General features: G+C 42.1%; 1 long non-coding RNA gene and 1 other non-coding gene across 2 annotated transcripts; both read left to right on the forward strand.

Moving 5' to 3' along the window:
• Positions 1 to 10,206: 10,206 nt before the first annotated feature.
• On the forward strand, positions 10,207 to 12,791 carry LOC121537448. The gene is made up of 3 exons (XR_005995075.1): positions 10,207 to 10,376; positions 10,746 to 10,834; positions 11,289 to 12,791. It is a non-coding gene; the product is annotated as an uncharacterized LOC121537448 (long non-coding RNA).
• Positions 12,792 to 14,082: 1,291 nt separating this feature from the next.
• Positions 14,083 to 14,198, forward strand: LOC121538686. Its single transcript, XR_005995234.1, has one exon. It is a non-coding gene; the product is annotated as a U5 spliceosomal RNA (small nuclear RNA).
• The last annotated feature ends 932 nt before the right edge of the window (positions 14,199 to 15,130 follow it).

Consider the following 15,130-nt stretch of genomic DNA (forward strand, 5'->3'; position numbering starts at 1 on the left):
TATTGGCACCCTTGCACTTTTTTCTAGTAATTCACAATTTACTCACTAAATTTGTTCTCCACAATTATTTTTGTTCACTGTTAATATTAGAGAACCTTTGTTTTTGATTCAGAACTTAATATATCAATTTAAATCAGAAAATAAACAGTAATGGCATTGACAAAATTATTGACACCCTAGACTTAATATTTGGTAGCATAGCCTTTCGTCAAAATACAGTAACTGCAATCAAGCGCTTCCTATAGCCATCGATGAGCTTCCTGCACCTCTGTACTGGCAGTTTAGCCCACTCCTCTTGTGCAAACTGCTCCAGTTCTCCCAGATTTTAAGGGTGCCTTCTCCCAACTGCTGTTTTCAGATCTCTCCACAAGTTTTCAATGAGATTTAGATCTGGACTCATTGCTGGCCACTTCAGAACAGTCCAGTGTTTTGTCTTGAGCCATTCCTGGGTGCTTTTTAAGTGTGTTTGGGGTCATTGTCCTGCTGGAAGACCCATGACCTTCGACTGAGTTTTCTGACACTGGGTCCTACATTGCGCTCCAAAATGCCTTGGTATTCTCCTGATTTCATGATGCCATGCACACGTTCAAGACACCCAATGCCAGAGTCAGCAAAGCAACCCCAAAACATCACTGAACCTCCTCCATGTTTGACTGTAGGGAAGGTGTTATTTTCTTTGAAGGCTTCATTTTGTTTTTTGTAAACATAGAGATGGTGTGCTTTACCAAAAAGCTCTAATTTGGTCTCATCTGTCCACAGGATTTGGCATGTTCAGGTGTGTTTTAGCAAATTGCAGTCAGGCTATGTTATGTCTTTCTCTCAGCAGCGGGGTCCTCCTTGGTCTCCTACCATACAACCCGCTTTCATTGAGTTGGTGACGGATGGTGCGAGTTGAAACTGTCGTATCTGGTGTTTGAAGGTCAGCTTGAATCTGTGTGGCAGTTGACCGAGGTGCTTTCTCCACCATTCGAACAATCCATCGCTGCAGTCTTCCATCAAGTTTTCTCTTGCGGCCATGTCCAGGGAGATTGGCTACAGTGGCATGGGCCTTAAACTTCTTGATAACATTACGTAGGGTGAAAACAGGAACATCAAGGTCTCTGGAGATGGATTTGTAGCGTTGAGATTGTCCATGCTTGGCTACAATCTTGTGTCTGACCTCCTCAGATAATTATCTGGTTTCTTTTCTTTTCTCCATGCTCATTGCGGTACACACAGTGACACAAAACAGGGGAATTAGTCATTTTCTCTTTTCAAACTGGTTGAGTTAGTGATTGTTATATTGCAGGCACCTGCAACTCACCACAGGTGAGTTCAATTCCAAAGTAAAGGAGAACCACCTTCTTGAAATCTAATTATTTCTAACTACTTCTAGAAGGTGTCAATAAAATTGTCCGGGCCATTTTAGGATTTCTTTGTGGAATAAGCTAATATTTTGTAAATTACTCAGATTTGTTTTGTTTTTTTCAACTGCACACCGAAGACATACATATGTGGATACAAATATATTTTTTAATTTCAACAGTTTTCTAGAAGAAATGGTGCATTATTTGAAAAAAGTGCAAGGGTGCCAATATTTTTGGCCATGACTGTATACTGTAAAGACACATGGAGTTAATTTGCAACTGAAGAGGCCAATTAAATAGTAACATTTTTTATTTTTATTTTTATTTATTTTATTTCACCTTTATTTAACCAGGTAAGCCAGTTGAGAACAGGTTCTCATTTACAACTGCGATAAAGCAAAGCAGTGCAATAAAAACAACAACACAGAGTTACATATGGGGTAAAAAAACATAAAGTCAAAAATACAACAGAAAATATATATAGAGTGTGTGCAAATGTAGCAAGTTATGGAGGTAAGGCAATAAATAGGCTATAGTGCAAAATAATTACAATAGTATTAACACTGGAATGCTAGATGTGCAAGAGATTATGTGCAAATAGAGATACTGGGGTGCAAAAGAGCAAAATAAATAACAATATCGGGATGAGGTAGTTGGGTGGGCTAATTTCAGATGGGCTGTGTACAGGTGCAGTGATCGGTAAGGTGCTCTGACAACTGATGCTTAAAGTTAGTGAGGGAGATAAGTCTCCAGCTTCAGAGATTTTTGCAATTCGTTCCAGTCATTGGCAGCAGAGAACTGGAAGGAATGGCGGCCAAAGGAGGTGTTGGCTTTGGGAATGACCAGTGAGATATACCTGCTGGAGCACAGACTACGGGTGGGTGCTGCTATGGTGACCAATGAGCTAAGATAAGGCGGGGATTTGCCTAGCAGTGATTTATAGATGGCCTGGAGCCAGTGGGTTTGACGACGAACATGTAGTGAGGACCAGCCAACAAGAGCGTACAGGTCACAGTGGTGGGTAGTGTATGGGGCTTTGGAGACAAAACGGATGGCACTGTGATAGACTACATCCAATTTGCTGAGTAGAGTGTTGGAGGCTATTTTGTAAATGACATCGCCGAAGTCAAGGATCGGTAGGATAGTCAGTTTTACGAGGGCATGTTTGGCAGCATGAGTGAAGGAGGCTTTGTTGCGAAATAGGAAGCCGATTCTAGATTTAACTTTGGATTGGAGATTCTTTATGTGAGTCTGGAAGGAGAGTTTACAGTCTAACCAGACACCTAGGTATTTGTAGTTGTCCACATACTCTAGGTCAGACCACGTAGAGTGGTGATTCTAGTCGGGTGGGCGGGTGCCAGCAGCGTTCGATTGAAAAGCATGCATTTAGTTTTACTAGTGTTTAAGAGCAGTTGGAGGCTACTGAAGGAGTGTTGTATGGCATTGAAGCTCGTTTGGAGGTTTGTTAACACAGTGTCCAATGAAGGGCCAGATGTATACAAAATGGTGTCGTCTGCGTAGAGGTGGATCTGAGAGTCACCAGCAGCAAGAGCGACATCATTGATATACATGGAGAAAAGTGTCAGCCCAAGAATTGAACCCTGTGGCACCCCCATAGAGACTGCCATAGGTCCAGACAACAGGCCCTCAGATTTGACACACTGAACTCTATCTGAGAAGTAGTTGGTGAACCAGGCGAGGCAGTCATTTGAGAAACCAAGGCTATTTAGTCTGCCAATAAGAATGCGGTGGTTGACAGAGTCGAAAGCCTTGGCCAGGTCGATGAAGACGGCTGCACAGTACTGTCTATTATCAATCGCGGTTATAATATCGTTTAGGACCTTGAGCGTGGCAGAAGTGCACCCATGACCAGCTCGGAAACCGGATTGCATAGCGGAGAAGGTACGGTGGTATTCGAAATGGTCGGTGATCTGTTTGTTAACTTGGCTTTCAAATACTTTCGAAAGGCAGGGCAGGATGGATATAGGTCTGTAGCAGTTTGGATCTAGAGTGTCACCCCCTTTGAAGAGGGGGATGACCGCGGCAGCTTTCCAATCTCTGGGGATCTCAGACGTTATGAAAGAGAGGTTGAACAGACTAGTAATAGGGGTTGCGACAATTTCGGCGGCTAGTTTTAGAAAGAAACGGTCCAGATTGTCTAGCCCAGCTGATTTGTAGGGGTCCAGATTTTGCAGCGCTTTCAAAACATCAGCTGTCTGAATTTGTGTGAAGGAGAAGCGGGGGGGGCATGGGCAAGTTGCAGCGGTGATTATCAGTGATTATTGGTGATGATCCTAAGCAAAAAAGCATGAATATGGAGACATACTGTAGATTGCGTAAATTCCATCTGTCTAATGATCCCAATTCATAAGAGTATGTTCTTCAACTTTTGGTAGGATTCTTTTAAATGAATCCCTTATTCATTCAGTGCATTAATAACAAATCAGGAATTTGCTAAATGTGGGAACAGTGTCATTATTGCTATCATCTGGAGGATTAATTAATGCCATTACATAAGTGTACATCTTCAGACCTTACAACTGCATAGACACAAATAGCAGTTGGAATTATTCATCACCGTGAGACAGTTTGAGGGAACCATAGTCCTCTGGGGTATGTTGAATATAAGTTCATAACTAAGATAAAGAGAAATCAACTTTGAGCAAGTTCTACACTGTAACGGAAAACTGTAAATTATACTGTCATTTTTTGCATTATCAACAGTAAAATACTCTGAAACGTTTTACTGCAGCATTCTGTAAATGATGGTGCATTGTGGGAAAATGTTGTGGGCGGGGATATAATTGCTGTATTTCAATTGGTGCTGTAATTCCACCCCACAGCATACAGTTCCTTACCATATTTTTGGCGCGCCAAAAACCTTTTGACCCCTAGTGGGTGCATGGTATTGTTGTTTCTGGTCATTAACATATTTTGAGGAGTGCCTTGTAAGAGACTATCTTTGTTGCACCCATGAGTGAGAATGCTGTACCAATTTAACTCCTGTCTGGTTATAGTTCCCCATCAATTTATAATGTATAGGGGATAGGTTTGAGTAACAGCATGTTTTAAACCTGTTTATCCTGGTCCCCAGCACCAACACTGTCCTTCAGTCTTGGTCCCAGCATCACTTCCAGTCCTGGCCCCAAAACCATTACCAATCCAGGTTTTCCTGGTCCCAGCTGCAAATCAGGCAACAACCATGGACACCACACCGCCCTACCACAACTGCCACCTGCTTTCAGCAACTGCCAGCCCAGACCACCCCTCTTCCCCTCCCCCAACACAAAGACACAGACACATTGTGGACTGACAGATTTTTTCGGATTCCTTTTTGATTGATTGATTGCTTTAGTTTTTTGTTGCTTTCGTTTGGTTGGATGACCATTTAGTTTGCCTAATTTGAATTGGTTGCTTATTGTTTGAATTGTTTATTATCTGGAATTTGAAACTAATGATGGATTGAATTTGAACTGTATGAATAATAACAATAAAATAAATAAAAAATGGTTCAGCATTTTGCCATGTCCTTTTGGTCTGTTATGCCCTGTAGTCGCTGCTAGTTTGGAAGTGCAAGTGATATAAAACACAATATTCTGTCATATTCTGTAATGTCTGTAAACTAAACACTTTACCTAGCAGCCAACCTGCTTGCACCAATCCCTTGTAAAATAGAATTCTGTGAAATGCAAACTCCTCCCCTCAACAAATCTCGATTACAGTAGCATTGACTTTTTTTTTTACAGTACAATAGTCAATTTTACAGTTTTGTACTGTGTGTCATTACACAGTCCTTGCTTTGGTACCATATTTATATTACAGTAAGTGTACTGTAATATGAAATACTGAATTTTCTTGCCACAAGCTGCCTGTAAACTACTTTAAAATTCACGGTAACCCCTTTACAGTGTACCCAAAGCCATTATTCTATGTTATCACCATCAACATATCTCTGCATAGCATACAAATCATAACAATCAACCTCTACCATAGAGATAGAGAATGTCTTATCATTGATTTCCATCTGTAGCCTATGGCTTTGTGGTAGTGCGAGGACTGAAATACTCCCTCTATGTTCAGCGGAATAATTATTCAGATAATCAATATGATCCAGTTGTTTTCTTGCCCCAGGGATAGATGTGTTATATAATGGGAATTTTATCTAGAGGACATATTTATGCTTTCAATCTCCCTCTCAAATCTGCACCACAAGCACAGATTTTTCTCTGCATGTGAACAGACAAAATAAAGAACGCATGAATGGGCACAAAGACGAGCCACTTTTGTTATTTTACAAAAGTCACACATGTTTACTTAAACTCTCTGCATAGCATTTAGTAGCCCATTTATCTGAAAATGATTGCCAACACTCGTGAAAATAATGTGAAATACTGTAGTTTACCGTTGGTAGAAGCCACAGACAGAAGATGGCAAAGTTGATGAATAGTATCCTCATCTCGTCCCTGAATGTCTTATGTTGACGTACAAATCTGGACACTGTGGCAATCAATCAAAGTCTGAGAGCAATTCACTTGGAAGAAAACGTAGAACCCTTTAGACTGATTAAAAAGTAACATAAAATGTCGTTAGTGGCTTCAATTACATTCTGCCGTGAGGTCCATGGCTCTGTGAAAACAGGACGAACTGTGAGGAAAGATAACATAAAGTGTTTGAGAGATTCACCTTACTGATGATATTAGACAGCCCCTGTGTTCTCATTTGTGCTCTCTAGCTCTCCCTAGCACACACTCTCTCTCTTTCTCTCTGTGCCATACATTCACAAGTCTGTTTGCTTCTTATTATTTGTACAATGAGAGCAAATTAGAACAAATGTGTACAGTGGCTTGCGAAAGTATTCATCCCCCCTTGGCATTTTTCCTATTTTGTTGCCTTACAACCTGGAATTAAAATGGATTTTGGGGGGGTTTGTATCATTTGATTTACACAACATGCCTACCACTTTGAAGATGCAAAATATTTTTTCTAGTGAAACAAACAACAAATAAGACAAAAAAACAGAAAACTTCAGTGTGCATAACTATTCACCCCCCCAAATGCAATACTTTGTAGAGCCACCTTTTGCAGCAATTACAGCTGCAAATCTCTTGGGGTATGTCTCTATAAGCTTGGCACATCTAGCCACTGAGATGTTTGCCCATTCTTCAAGGCAAAACTGCTCCAGCTCCTTCAAGTTGGATGGGTTCTGCTGGTGTACAGCAATCTTTAAGTCATACCACATATTCTCAATTGGATTGAGGTCTGGGTTTTGACTCGGCCAATTCAAGACATTTAAATGTTTCCCCTTAAACCACTTGAGTGTTGCTTTAGCAGTATGCTTAGGGTCATTGTCCTGCTGGAAGGTGAACCTCCATCCCAGGCTCAAATCTCTGGAAGACTGAAACAGGTTTCCCTCAAGAATTTCCCAGTATTTAGCGACATCCATCATTCCTTCAATTCTGACCAGTTTCCCAGTCCCTGCCGATGAAAAACATCCCCACAGCATGATGCTGCCACCACCATGCTTCACTGTGGGGATGGTGTTCTTGGGGTGATGAGAGGTGTTGGGTTTGCGCCAGACATAGTGTTTTCCTTGATGGCCAAAAAGCTCAATTTTAGTCTCATCTGACCAGTGTACCTTCTTCCATATGTTTGGGGAGTCTCCCACATGCCTTTTGGCGAACACCAAACGTGTTTGCTTGTTTTTTTCTTGAAGCAAATACTTTTTTCTGGCCACTCTTCCATAAAGCCCAGCTCTGTGGAGTGTATGGCTTAAAGTGGTCCTATGGACAGATACTCCAATCTCCACTGTGGAGCTTTGCAGCTCCTTCAGGGTTATCTTTGGTCTCTTTGTTGCCTCTCTGATTAATGTCCTCCTTGCCTGGTCCTTGAGTTTTGGTGGGCGGCCCTCTCTTGGCAGGTTTGTTGTGGTGCCATATTCTTTCAATTTTTTTTATAATGGATTTAATGGTGATCCGTGGGATGTTCAAAGTTTCTGATATTTTTTCATAACCCAACCCTGATCTGTACTTCTCCATAACTTTGTCCCTGACCTGTTTGGAGAGCTCCTTGGTCTTCATGGTGCCGCTTGCTTGGTGGTGCCCCTTGCTTAGTGGTGTTACAGACTCTGGGGCCTTTCAGAACAGCTGTATATATACTGAGATCATGTGATAGATCATGTGACACTTAGATTGCACACAGGTGGACTTTATTTAACTAATTATGTGACTTCTGAAGGTAATTGGTTGCATCAGATCTTATTTAGGGGCTTCATAGCAAAGGGGGTGAATACGTATGCACGCACCACTTTTCCGTTATTAATTTTTTATTTTAAGTTTTTTTTTTCATTTCACTTCACCAATTTGGACTATTTTGTATGTCCATTATATGAAATCTAAATAAAAATCCATTTCAATTACAGGTTGTAATGCAACAAAATAGGAAAAATGCCAAGGGGGATGAATACTTTTGCAAGGCACTGTACAGTATATGAGCATAATTTTAATAATCACCTACCCTGTACAATTTGCATTTTAGCTGGCTTTCTTTTGAATTTGACCATGGTAAAAATAGGTCATGGTCAAAGAATGCAAATTTAGAGGCTAATCATACTCCATGTAGGCTATATAACTGTAGGCAGAATGTGAGAGCATTGAAATCATAAAGACCCTTTCATCACACTGGTTATACATTCAAGAGAAAATCTGACAGGATGAAGGGTTGCTCTGCTACTGTCTATCTGTCACCAAACCGCCTGGCTCATTATGACTCATCTCCAGAGTAGTGACTTCTGCCCCTGGTTCTGCCACAGGGAGGCTGACACAATGACAAGAACTCTCTCCCAGTGGAATATAAAGACAGTAGGCATATAGTGCCAGTATGTGTGGATGTAGTTTCTGTAGCCATTTTGGTTGCTGCTGACTACAGTCGTATGTGTGTGATGGTGTGTGGAAATAGTCTGATAAGGCAGAGAGAGGGACATTAGGCTATAATTTCTATAAAAACAGGTTTTTATAAATTTTTGCAAATGTATTACAAATAAAAAACAGATACCTTATTTACATAAGTATTCAGACCCTTTGCTATGAGACTCAAAATTTAGTTCAGGTGCATCCTGTTTCCATTGATCATCCTTGAGATGTTTCTACTACTTGATTGGAGTCTACCTGTGGTAGATTCAATTGATTGGACATGATTTGGAAAGGCACACACCTGTCTATATAAGGTCCCACAGTTGACAGTGCAGGTCAGAGCAAACACCAAGCTGTGAGGTCGAAGGAATTGTCCATAGAGCTCCGAGACAGGATTGTATTGAGGCACAGATCTAGGGAAGGGTACCAAAATATTTCTGCAGCATTGAAGGTCCCCAAGAACACAGTGGCCATCATTCTTAAATGGAAGTAGTTTGGAATCACCAAGACTCTTCCTAGAGCTGGCCGTCCAGCCAAACTGAGCAATCGGGTTGAGAAGGGCCTTGGTCAGGGAGGTGACCAAGGACCCGATGGTCACTCTGACAGAGGTCCAGAGTTTCTCTGTGGAGATGGGAGAACCTTCCAGAAGGACAACCATCTCTGCAGCACTCCACCAATCAGGCCTTTATGGTAGAGTGGCCGAAGCCACTCCTCAGTATAAGGCACATACGGCCTGCTTGGAGTTTACCAAAAGGCACCTAAAGGACTCTCAGACAGGATTCTCTGATCTGATGAAACCAAGATTGAACTCTTTGGCCGGAATGCTAAGCGTTATTTCTGGAGGAAACCTGGCACCATCCTTACGGTGAAGCATGGTGGTGGCCGCATCATGCTGTGGGGATGGTTTTCAGTGGCAGGGACTGGGAGACTAGTCAGGATTGTGGGAAAGATGAACGGAGCACAGAGAATCCTTGATGAAAACCTGCTCCAGAGCGCTCAGGACCTCAGACTGGGGCGAAGGTTCACCTTCCAACAGGACAACGACCCTAAGCACACAGCCAAGACAACGCAGGAGTGGCTTCGGGACAAGTCTCTGAATGTCCTTGAGTGGCCCAGCCAGAGCCCGGACTTGAACCCGATCTAACATCTCTGGAGAGACCTGAAAATAGCTGTGCAGCGACGCTCCCCATTCAACCTGACAGAGCTTGAGACGATCTGCAGACAAGAATGGGAGAAACTCCCCAAATACAGGTGTGCCAAGCTTGTAGCGTCATACCCAAGAAGACTTGAGGCTGTAATCGCTGTGAAAGGTGCTTCAACAAAGTACTGAGTAAAGGGTCTGAATACTTATGTAAATGTAATATTTCCATTTTTTATTTGTAATACATTTGCAAAATTGTTAAAAACCTGTTTTTCCTTTGTCATTATGGGATATTGTGTGTAGATTGATGAGGGGAAAAAAACAATTTAATCAATTTTAGAATAGGGCTGTAATGTAACAAAATGTGTAATCTGAATACCTTCCGAATGCACTGTATATGAGAGTCTAACATGGGAGCTTCACTAGGGAGTTTAGAAAACTGTTTTTTAACTGTTAAGCTTAACTTTTCATCTGGTGTAGCAGGCCAGTAAGTAGACCGATTTGTTTTTGCAAGATTTACATTGTGTTTTTATATGTCCTACTTTTACCAGATCAGGTCCCGGTTTCCCAAAAGCATCTTAAGGCTAAATTCATCGTTAGAACCTTCGTAGGAGCATCGTTAAATCTCCAAGCTGTTTTCCCAAACCACCGTTATTAACGTTGCACTTGAAAACGCACTTAATCTCATGCCCCGTACACATCGTGACATTTTTCATTACGCCTACGTCATCTTCATGCAATCTCGTTCCGCTACTGGACGGATGCCCGTACACATCGTGACGTATTTCATTACGCCGTATATCATCTTCACGCAATCTCGTTCCACTACTGGACGGAAAGCATAGGCAAAGATGTTTATCACTAACCCAAGATAGACCACTGCCTGTCGTTTCAATGGGAACAAATTAGTCATAGTGGGCAGAACAAGCAAGGAGGTGGCAGAGCCAAACTCGAGCTAGCGAGATCCTATTGGCACATTTAGTAAGTATTTTCATAATTCATTTAGGGAACGCCTACTCTGTGAAGTGAGCTGTGCAATAACTAAATTCGCCCTTGCACTCCTTCTAAACAACGCCATTTTTGGAAGGGTAAAGTCTACAAAAAACTTAGTCCACTCTGTTTGTAACAGATTCTAGTTTTGGGAACAGAAAACTGCATTGAGAGCAAATGTTTCATCGATGAGAACGTTTGCAGAATGTCGGCCAAAATGCATCGTTCCATCTTCTCCCACTGCCGGCCACTGGGCTTCCTCTCACCACCATATTTGATAGTGAGTGGAAATGCCAAGCGGATGCTTCACGTTTATACATCCGGTGAAATATATGTCTCATTGTTCTATCTGTGGCACAGGGTTTCACAAGACAAGATGGAGGAGACCCTGACTGCTACCGTAACCAAGCCAGCTTGTTTGTGGATTGCAGTAGAAGTAAAAATGGCAGGTATGTTTTCATGACAAGAAATAGCAAACGCAAACTAGCCACAGGATTTTAGCTTCATTTAGCGAGTTTACCCGTAGTCCCACCCGGAGGCACACCCAAAGTTCAACCACACACTCGCCCACATAGGGCAAATCAGCCACCCACAGGAGATGACTCCGTTCCAGCTCAGACTAGTATATGCCCTGGATTAGGACGCAGCACCACCAGATGAGGACTAGGATTTTGCTAAAAGTATTATCCCCATATTAAAGAGGCTCCACCTGCCAAAAAAAGCTACTGTGAAGCTGCAGATCCACCAGCTGAAATACAATAAAGAATTCAATTGTACGTTTTTTACAACTCAAGTTGAATTTTTAGAAGTGTTGTATGTTATGCATGTTTTTTTCTTGTTTGTTCGTATGAAAAGTAACCTTACATATCTTACTCTTGTATTTTTTCTTGTATTTTATTGCAGAAGTGAGAAGACCGTAGAAGAGAAGAAGACAAGGAGATGGTGTTGCGTCTTCATCCAGGGCAGACATCAGTCTGCACAAACACACATACACTCCTCTGCTCTACCTTTTCTGCTCTACTCTACTCTGCTGTATTCTAAATTACTCTGCTCTATTCTAGCCTACTCGCCTCTGCTCTACTGAACTCTCCTCTGGGTGTGACCACTTGTGGAAACCTCAACAATGATCATTTGAGTAGCTTCAGCCAGGTCCTGCCTGTTAGCCTCCATTCTTCTCTCCACATCCTCCTTCTCCTACCTCCTTTTCATCATCCTCTCTCTCGTCTACCTCTTCTCCCTTCCTCTACTTTAGGGCAGTGTTTCCCAACTCCGGTTCTCGTCCTGAAGTACCCCCAACACCACACATTTTTGTTGTAGCCCTGGACAAAAAATCTGATTGAACTAATTGAGTATCGACACATGCTCCAACCATGCCCTTAGCACGTTCTCTCTCCGGGTCCTAGCAACTAGATTTCCAGTCGTAGGTTACCAGGTAGCCTATAGAAAGTTGCCACTACCTGCGCCAAAGTCCTGCATGTGACTTGCAAGGTGATCAGCAGTGCCTCAAAGCATAGACTGTAAAAAGTAACCAAGAGGCGTGTTCATTTTGAGGCCCCTGAACCTCCATTTCAAGGCTGCCGAAGACTGGGAGGGTGATGTAATGAATTTGATTCGAGAAATGACGCTCGTAACATTTCAACAAATGTGGAATCAAGGTGATTTTTTAAAGTAGCCTGGTCCTATACGTTTTTTGTGAAGATAGATCATCGCAGAATCATCCTCTTGTGCACAGCGAGCCTCTATGCACGAGGCAAATCGGCGGGCCTTGCTGTCTGTTCGTGGAATGTTTGTTCAGTAATCGTGTAAATGTTTTAGTTGCTTATTTATTTGGAGTTGGAAATGACAAAAATGCACGTGTGATAGCGTAGGCTACGGTAGGTCTGCTCTGCTCTCACAGTCACCATCATGTCACAATGTTGAGTCTTTCTACTGTTGTCCCCACAATTAAATCTGTCTCCGTCTGTTAGTAGGTTACGTTCGTATGTTCGTTCCTCACACACGATATCTCAGACAGCACTGGCCTGATTTTGACGAAAGTTGGGTGAATTATGCATCTTGCCATAGAGATCCGGCATTACACTGATTGTCCAGTTGGTGGCGTGAAAACAAGTGATTGAAAATGCAAACTTTGAAAGGTCAGGCCCCTAACCCTGTTTGACCTAAAGTCATGAAATTCTGTGCATAGCTCCCTCTCCTCACAAGGAACAAATTTGCCTCATGGACCAATATGGTCCGTCATGATGGATCTTCTGCCATTTTGAATTTTGTGAAAAACGTAATACACTAGGCTACTCTGGCACGATCTGCAAGAAACTTGATATGTGGCATCTATGGACAAAGGTATCTCAACGCAATACTTTCCAGACGAGTACCTAAAACAACATGGCCTCTATTGACCAATAAACATTCACGTGGGCGTGGTCTGGTACATAAATGCATATAAATCAGTCAAGGATATTCGTATTGTAACAAGATCTGGTACACATGTTGCAAACACTATCAAGACTCAACTTAAGCAAGGACTTTCATATCGACCACAAGGTCGCACAATAATGGGCACATGTTTATATCGCATGATCTGATTGGCTCAGAGTGATGAAATTTGGCACACATGCTCAGGGATTTGAGTCTAGCTAACCCACGCGATATCTCAGACACCACTGGCCCGATTTTGACAAAACTTTGGTGAATGATGCGTCTTGCCATAGAGATCCATTGTTTACAAAATTACACTGATTGGCCCAAAGAGGGGCGCTGCATCATTCGTGGGGGACAACATGTTTATTAACAGTGAGGGCCCTGAGAAGGAGACCCATTAGGCCCATGGGCTTTTGTCTTAACTTGTCCATTATCATTCACACTGTCACGGTCCACGGGCCCCTTTTAAGGACACCCAAGATTCACGTAATTTGATGGTTCAAATGTATTTATGATAGCATCAGTGTCAAAAAAGTGGCAGGCCCATCTACTATTTAAATGGTTGAGGCCAAACTACGACCACCACCGTGTACTCTGGCTTTCATGGTCTATCACTGTGTGTAGTACTTTGTATGACCACAGCATGTCGCTAGAATTATTTGTACTATTTCAAAACAGTTTGGAGCATATCGATTTTGCATGTTGCAGTGGCGTAAATTACTATACACAGAATGATGTATTATACACAAAGGCTTAGAGTCCAGACCTAATGAAGATGTCTACAGCAGAGTTTAGAAAACGTAGGCTTTGATTGAGGACTTGCACTAGTAGGGATGTGGCAGAGATGTTAGCTGTACTACGCATGCGTGTGAGTGTGTTGAACGGTGGATCAGTGAAATACAGACGTAAGGCATTTTATTTGTTTATTTTTTGACAATGCATTTCGCTAATAGCTATAATATTATTCCCCAGGTATAATTGGATTGAATAAAAGTAGTGGCATATGGCACTCTACCTAGAATCTATATAAATTGCGAAATTATGCAGGGTTGTAATAATCCCCAGCATGCATTTCGTGCGGAATTATAGGCTACTAAATATATAAATATAATAATAATACTGCAAAATGTTTCCACTTTGAATGTGGGATTATTTTCATTTCAATTTACTGAAACTGTGATCTGCCGACATTACAGTTTGGGTGATATTGCTATATAAACCGTCACCCTGACTTGTAATGAATTGAAGGTGTTGAGAGTTGGTTCCTGCATTCTGTAGTACACTCTGGTTTCTCTTCAGATCGCATAAATCTTTCGCCTTTTACTAAAGATTTCCGTGGGGAGGAACATTATGAGTATCAACCAATTTTTTGATGCCCGGCCTCACGGCTGGGCTTCCTACTTTTGTGAAATAAATGTTGAGGACTTTCGGTGAGAAGGTGGTGTATGTAACCTTTTGCCATAGAAAGCTATAGGCTAGTCTCTGCCTAATCAAGTTGTAACTAGTGATGGGAAGTTCGGCTCTTTTTACTTACTCGGTTCTTTTCTGCTCGTTCGGTCAAAATAACGAATCTTTCGACTCAGTTCGTTCATTTCAGTCAGTAATGCCCAGAGCACGCAGGACCCCTACCGGCGGACGAAGAACTGAAAACTCGAAAGAGTCATGATTCTAAGAGCCTCTCGTTCACATGTCGTTCACCATAGAGGGCTTATTGGAGCTGTCATTTGTGACTGAGACTTGTAAAAGTGTGCTTTAAACAATGCACATGTGTTGACTGCTAGGCATACAAATAAGCATATTTATTGATACATTTGAAACGAGGTCTTGCTGTGGCTGCAAAGGGCATAGATTTTGAACGACTCTTAGCGGAATGCATTGCTTGACTGCGGTGAAATTGATACGCACAGTCGTTCGCGAACTACAGCCCCCCAGACAATTCGTTCTCGAGTTTGTTGAGCAGAGGCTGTGTATGTTTTGGTTCTACAAAGCTGTGTCCATAACATGCAATAATCAATTAATTGGAGTCATTCTTGCACCATGTGATCAATAATCAGTTATAAACATGCATTTTTCTTCTCTATGCTCAAGACAGTTGGTGGTCGGAGCACGTCTCTGGAGCCGCTGACCCGGAGCGTGTATTAATCCTGCTGTAGGACTCAAGTGATGGGCATTCTGAGTCTTTTCTGTGACAGGCTCATTTGGCTCCGTTCACGTAAACGAGCCGGTCCATTTGGCTCCCAAACGGCTCTTCGTCCAAAATGCTTCAAAATCGACCTAGAACAATGAACAAAATTGCAAATCTCCAATGTTAAACCCAAAAAATCGCC

This window comes from Coregonus clupeaformis, chromosome 24 (genome assembly GCF_020615455.1).
Source record: "Coregonus clupeaformis isolate EN_2021a chromosome 24, ASM2061545v1, whole genome shotgun sequence".
Classification (NCBI taxonomy): Eukaryota; Metazoa; Chordata; class Actinopteri; order Salmoniformes; family Salmonidae; genus Coregonus; species Coregonus clupeaformis.